The sequence below is a fragment of the Coffea eugenioides genome, chromosome 6, assembly GCF_003713205.1.
Source record: "Coffea eugenioides isolate CCC68of chromosome 6, Ceug_1.0, whole genome shotgun sequence".
Lineage (NCBI taxonomy): Eukaryota > Viridiplantae > Streptophyta > Magnoliopsida > Gentianales > Rubiaceae > Coffea > Coffea eugenioides.
Genome location: NC_040040.1, coordinates 42,175,226 through 42,182,964, shown reverse-complemented (window position 1 = coordinate 42,182,964; position 7,739 = coordinate 42,175,226).

The following is a 7,739-nucleotide window of genomic DNA, read 5'->3' as shown; positions in this document are numbered from 1 at the left end:
AATTTGTAAGTTTGTAACTAATATTACTTATTATTAATCATTGTAAATTATGAATTCATAAATTATCACTAATCATTGTGTTCCTTAAATCATAGACTAAGGATTCTAGGTATAAGTTATCAAATAAGTTAAAATTCATATTATCTATTTACTAATCTCAAGATTTTAAGTATAGACAAGACAACTAAGCAGTGTAAGTGAATGCATGTGAATTGCAAATCAATGTATTAGTGTATTGACTTTCACAATAACATGTGTAAGTAAATAAGTTTTTTATTTTGATTTGAAATAAATTTTAAGTTTGTAACTTATATAACTTATCACTAATTATTGTAATTTGTAAGTTTGTAACTAATATTATTTATTATTAATCACTGTAAATTATAAATTCATTGTAACTACTAACTAATATTACTTATTAGTAATCATTGTAAATTATAAATTCATAAATTATCACCAATCATTGTATAGTCTAAGGTTTATTCTTGTTTAAATTAATAGATAAATTATTACTTTTTTTTAATAGATGAATTCGGTTTAACCAAATTCATTACCGTTTTCGAATTTGAAATCGGTTGCGGTATGAATTCGGTTATGGCTAATTCGGAATTGAAAACGGTTTAGATTTCTATAGGTAGAATAACTGAATTCACCGAATGCAGTGCACCGAATTACTGATTTTGCACCGAATGCACACCCCTAGTCAAAGGTCAACTTGAAGACGCAGTGCCAAATATTTGTGAGATCGAATTATTTTACTTATTTCTTTTATTTATTAGTATTTGTACATTTCTGGTTTAACTTCTTATGATTGTTGTGTTATTTGAATATCGCGGGCCCGATATTTAAAGTAACCTAATAATCTACTATTAAATTAACCGGTTAAATCCGTAATTATTTGATTGGTTAATACCAGTGGCGACTAGCATGATTGGTCCCATGTTAGGGACACATATGATCTAATTTAAACAAATCCTTGTAACGTGTTTGTTGGTTAGGGTTGGGTTTTTCTAATTCTTAATGCAATTCAGGAATTGAATCTTACGATCGTACCTAGTGTTATTTTTTAGTTAGGAAAATAGTTAACGGTCATACCTTGGCTATCGAAAAAGTAAGAAAAAGTTGGTTGTTTATCCTGTGTATGACAACTATAACCAATCTATTAATGAGTAATTGAATTATCTTTGTATCGATGATCAGTTGAATGGACCGTGTCTGAAAAGTTGCACCTTCGGCAATAGTCATATCTATTGTTGATTAATTCCTATTTATTTTCGTGAGTTGCTTTTATTTAATTAATTAGTTATTTTTATAGACCCCCCCATCTGTGGACTCTAAAAGAAATAAATTATTTCCAGTCCCTGAAGATTCGACCCTACTCATCGCTATATATAAAATTTATATTTTTCTTGAGTAAGTAATTATTATTGCACAGGCTCAACTCCTATCATTTGTGTACAATTCACTTTCAACTAAACCGTTGATCTTTTCACAAAGAAACGGAAGAAAGCCTTCAGTACGATATACCCTTTTCCCAAGAAAATATGAAAAATTTTCGTAACAAATGAGCTAAATCAAAGATATACTCAATGCATATCTATCATCATTGAAACGGAATATACTACATAACAATGGGCCGATGCTATAATGAAAAGGGGGTAATACACAGATTGTTCACTTTGGAAATGGGACATGTACATGTGACAAGTGAATAGAATTTCGATTCCCATGTTTGCATGTTATTGCGTCTTGTTATCGATCGGGAACAAATTCATACTATCTAATTGATTCCACACACACATTTTCAGTATGGTAGGCATCTCTGTAAGGGTAATTTTTTTCTTTGTGGGACACAATTTACTAGATCACTACGGAGTTATAGTTTAATTACAATTCTATCAAGGTTAAGCAAAAGCAACCGGGCTCTAAGGCCATAGGCAGAATACATAACCAAATGGATCGTCAATGATCGGATACATCTCATCGCTGCAGCCATTGTTCATAGACGAGACACAACGCCTGCAATTGCCCTTACTCGAGCCATTTAATAAGTAGTTGAGAATTTATAGATCATTTATAATGTTATTATTGTGGTTATCTATTTATTGTAATGTTATTTGTTTTACATCAAGCGATAAAAAATATTTGGATTGTATTTTACTTCTATCTGTGCATTGAATTTACCAACATTTTTTTTACAAATGTAATTAATTATAAGCTTATATTGTAATTTTTTATTATTTACAGACTTTTGTAGACATGGATCATTGGTCCAGGAGTACGATCGACTCCATCTAGGGCCCACACAATAAGCGCTGTGATTAGGCCATGATCAAGGTCAAAATGACCTGCCTGTACTCTACCCAAAAATCTGACTGTCTTAGATAATGTGCTATTTGTAAATTTAGGTCATTGTGTACTAGATCCGAAAAAAAATTGTTGACTTGTTTAATATCGAACTGTACATCGTGGTCGAAAAAAATACTATGTATGGATTGCAAGGCAATGGAGGCAGAAGATCCACACTTTTCATCTTTCTATCGATGAAACTACTATCACTTTACATGATATGGAGGTATTATGGGGTCTATGTGTAGATGAATTATCATTCACACTTGTCGATCAAAATTAGTCTGTTGTTTAGAAAAAATACTTGATCGAAGAACTTTTAGGACTTGATCGCCACTTTAAGGATGGTAGGTTGAAATTTATACCAATAATAGAGTTTTTATATGAGTCTCTTTCAGATAATGCATTTGAAGAATTAGTTCATCAATATGTTCGGCATAGTTATTAAACCCGGCTCGGGAAGGAACTCCGTGGAAGAAGTGGGTCAATAGGTCACTGGTTCAACCAATGGATGAGTGGTTGAACTGGTGGGTCACTAAATATATTTAAATATTATGTTTGCATAATTTTTGATATAAGATATATGATATAAATTGTAATAAATAATACCATAGCAAATGTTCATTTAATTTAATTCACTATAGAATAATTAATTCATATAAGAATCAATAAAATATAAATTTATTTAGTAATCAACTAAACTTTAAGTGTAAAATTTTATCTATATTTAGTATAATTATCTAGCTTATTTACGAATTTTAAGTGCAAAAAATTATTAAAAACAATATATTGTCTTTAAAATAATTTATGTAATATGTTATTTTTGAAATCCATTTTATAACTTATAGAGTTTGGGGGTCATATGTTTTTATTAAAATATTCCAAATAAATTTGTTTTAGAGAAATAAAAAAATAAAGATAGAATTGATAAAACATTCATATATTATAAGAAAGTTACTTTACTAACATCTTATAAGTGGCTTGGTGGTAACGATGCTCTGGTGATATGCTTTAGTCCAAGTTTGAATCCTACCTAAAGCAATCTAAAATTTTTTCTCCAAAACCTAGTTTGTGGACAAAATCGAAAAAATCGGCCGGATTTCCAGTTTAATCCGGTTGAACTGTCGGATCATTGACCAGTCAACAGTTCTTATGCTTAAATGATCTAAATGAAAACCCGGCCTGGTCCAATGACCGGTTCACCAGGTTGACCGGTCCGACCGCCGGGCCAGGCCGAGTTTAATAACTATGATGTTCGGTGCTACATTTTGATTTTATTTAGGGGATAGTTGTTTGCTGACACATGCGGCAACCTTGTCAACTGTCATTGGTTAGATTTTATTTTAGACATTAAGGGTATGAGCGATATAGTTGGGACAGTGCAACGCTTGCATTTTTACATTTTCGTATGTGCAAAGTATCTCAGGCAGTAATGAGCTGTACTGCTGGATCGTACATATTTCTACAAGTGAGCATATATACACCATTTGAATGTGTGAGTATATTTATTTCACTACTTTCTGTAAATATTATAATTTGGCAAAATTTTTCATTATTACTAGTTATGGGTATGGAAGAGGATTCCCAAGATTCGACCAACCGTGTTGGATCCTACCGCACAACAAAATGACTTTTCGAGAGGCGGTTAATGTGCTAGGAGCCGTACAACCAAGTACGTGCCCTCGCATGTTGTATCTGCATTTCGTGATCAGCTTACAGTTATGGACGTCGACGAGGTGTTGCAAATGGTAACTGTTTCTATTCTTGACTATGTTTGTAATTACTATCGCGACTAACTATACATTTTTAAATGGTAATAGGTCATTTGGGAGTCTTGTCCTGACGAGTTTATTCCACATCTTTCCGTCTATTGCTCGGCTAGACAATATATATGGCTTCAGTCATTCTGCTGATACATTGAGAAGTAATTGAATTTCACCTTTCAAATTAGGCACTAAAATAGTTTGGGATGCATTTGCCCATATCAGTTAGAGTTGACACAAATGGTGATAAAAAATTGCATTCTCTATGTTGATCAGAACAGGTCAGAAAGGATTGAACTCGGTAGCCTAGTCATTGGATTGAATATTGGGAGTGTCGTGCTAAAGCATATGTTCGAGGCTATCATCCTGATCCCAACAAATTTATGGATGGCTACATGACATAGTACCATAATTGGACAATCCGCTACATATCACTTCCTATTTTGCAATTGCCCCAACGTGATGGTCATCAAGGAGATAGGAGACGATTCGATTACTTGGTAAATAATTACCTTTTTAGCTTTACTTCTTAGCACGTATTTATTTTTTCTTAAATAACATATGTAATAACTACAATAAACAATTTCTACTTTCAACAGATTGATACCATATTTCAAATCGGATCCATTTGCAATAGATACTTTGCTCCGATAAACCCTGCCCAGTGTGCTCATCCCAGGCTCTCTTTGATACGGGAAGAGACATTCGGAAAGTTACAATAATTGAATCAGGGAATTCGGATTGCATTGGATCCTTTGATCATCAGGATGTTGGTCTATCGATCTCTCAAGTTGCACCTTTCGAGATGCCTGTTGAGCATCCACCTAGCCTGGTGCATGGTAAGAATCAGGGAGGCAGGTTTTGTTGGAGGGTCACCTCATTACGTGATGATGATGTTCCTGTTAGACAACATCCTCATGCTTCATCACATGTCAGATACAACTTTATAGTTATCATTTAATTTTTCTATTCTAGAGCATTCTCCACACCTCCATGTGTTCCTGATATAATTCTCAATATGCCAAGGTGAATCAAGAATGTGAACCACAAGTTTGGACCTAGATTAAGGATCAACGTTTGGGGATGGATGTTTATGATCGATCTTGGACCGCTTAAGAAAGGCCAAAATGGTAAAACAAAACTACAATTAAGGTGAATACTTAATTGATATGTTGACGCATCATCTTAGACCTATTCTAAGATGTTTAATGGCGGCTTTCACAAGTCAAAAGAAACTCTCTCACACAAGGAAGACTTTTTGAAAATTTTCTCAAATTTATTCAACGTATGACAAACGTAAAACTAAGGCTTTTTATAACTTTTACAAGACTTAATACACCTAACCATACTAGAATTCACTTAACGAATCCTTAACTACCTAGAAGTAACTAATCCTTACTATGGTCAACATGACCTTAGTCTTTTATTCTTCTAAAAGTAACGACTCAATTAAATATGAAACCAACTAACATTACTCGACCAATCTCAACCAATTGGCTAGAAAATTGGATAAAATAAACAACTTCTACATCTAATAACTCAATCATCCACTAAAATACAACTTGATGACCATTCTTGAAGCAAACAACTTTGATAAGTTTCAAAGCTAACAAGATTTTGTATCATTCCCCTCCTATTGAAAGTGATTAGACTACAAATCGATGCATAAAGAGACACAAGAAGAGTTACATGCCGTCGAGATGATGAAGACAATTAAGAATTGCATCCAACACAAGGACCACCATGTGCAATGGTAAAAATGATCGATTGCATCACCTTGAAGCTCACGGATCGGCTTCAATGCTTGTGTATCAATAAGATATGGATTTTCAAATTGGTACGTAGCATCTTCTATGAAACTGGCCCTTCCACCTCATTGAAGCTGGCAAAGTGCAAAATCTGATTTGGTGATGTTGAAACTTCACTTGGACTATCTACAAGTAGAAAATAGTAGTTGTAATGCTCATTGAGGAACACACTCTTTAAACGAATTCTTGGTACACAATTAGCCCCAATGTCTACGAAAATGAGATAACAAAGGTTAGTAGACAGCTCACAAAAATGAGACAAATGTGTAAAAGAAATATAGACATGTTAGAAAGTTAGTTTAATTTCTTTTAGGTAGGTTTCTTGTTTTGTGTGGAAATAACTAGTTTCCTAATTAGTTTTAATTATTTGAAATAGTAGCTAAGGAATTTTCTATTTTATTTAGAATTAGAAGTTATTTCCTATTCTGTACAAGTACAGGAATTAGAATTGATTTCCTGTTGTTATTTGGGTTACTGGCCAAATAATATTCTCATAGGTGGGTTAGCATACTACAAACAAACACACAATGGCACACAAGAGTGACATGTAGCCTTATACATGGAGTAGTGAAAGAGACTCATTGGGAGATGAGAGATGGTATACAAGGGTTGGATTTGGATTAAGTTATATTCTTGTATAGGGTTTTTTTCTCATAGTAAAGAACGAATTTTTTCTCTGTGGATGTAAACTCAATGGTGGAGCCGAATCACGTTAAATATTGTGTGTTGTTTATCTTTCATGCTCTGTCATTAAATTATTGTGTATTTGATATCTCAATAGTTGTGTGTTTCGCGCTTGAATCCTAATAAGTGGTATCAGAACTTGGTTGTGAGATTGGGCTGCTCACAAGCATTTGGATCCCAACAAATTGAATGGTTGGATCAATAGTTTGGTTGTTCATGGTTGGATCTTGGTTAACTATTGAGATCAAGTAGGTTGGTGGTTGTTACCAATTGAACAATTTAATGAGTGGAATCCCTGTTTCAATGGCTTGGCAAACAGCATTGATGGTGAAGGATGGGAAGCCGAAAAACATAAAGATATTTGATGGTGAATTTAGGCAGAAGATTCAAGAGTCAAGAAAAAAGTGGAGTCCAATGTTGATTTTGGACGTGAATCGGTGGAGACTTTCTCACACCTCTAACAGTTGATATTTTATCCCGGTGACTTTTAGATTTCAATTATATTTTTTGAGTGGTGTGGCATATGTCCCAAAGAAACAAAGAGATATAAATTTCATACACCAGAAGACTCTGATAGTTACGAGTTTTTCGTTTTAGGTGGAGTCTTAGAAACCACACATGGCGAGATAGTCCTGAAGATGAAAAGAACTATGGTGATTTTACCACTTGGTTGCCTCAATGTTTAGGGTTAGAGTTCACAGAAAGGGATCTCAAGTTGCAAGTGATTGTGAGAAGAAATCCTGCAAAGGGAGACGATGAATTGATGCACCTTCTCATGAGTCAACTGGAGGTTGGACTCGGGGTAATTACACATATTCATTTGTCGATTGAATCAATTTGGTGTCAGGACTGTGTTAATTCGGGTGTGTAGTTCGGTATCATATTATTTAGTAGTTGAAAGCAAATGGTTGCTAAAAGAAATTTTTACCAAAGTGGAGATTTGTTAGAAAATTGGCTTAATTTCTTTTAGGTAGGTTTCTTGTTTTGTGTGGAAGTAACTAGTTTCCTAATTGGTTTTATTTACTTGAAGTGATAGTCAAGAAATTTTCTATTTTATTTACGATTAGAAGTTATTTTCTATTCTGTACAAGTTTAGGAATTAGAATTGGTTTCCTGTTGTTATTTGGGTTATTGG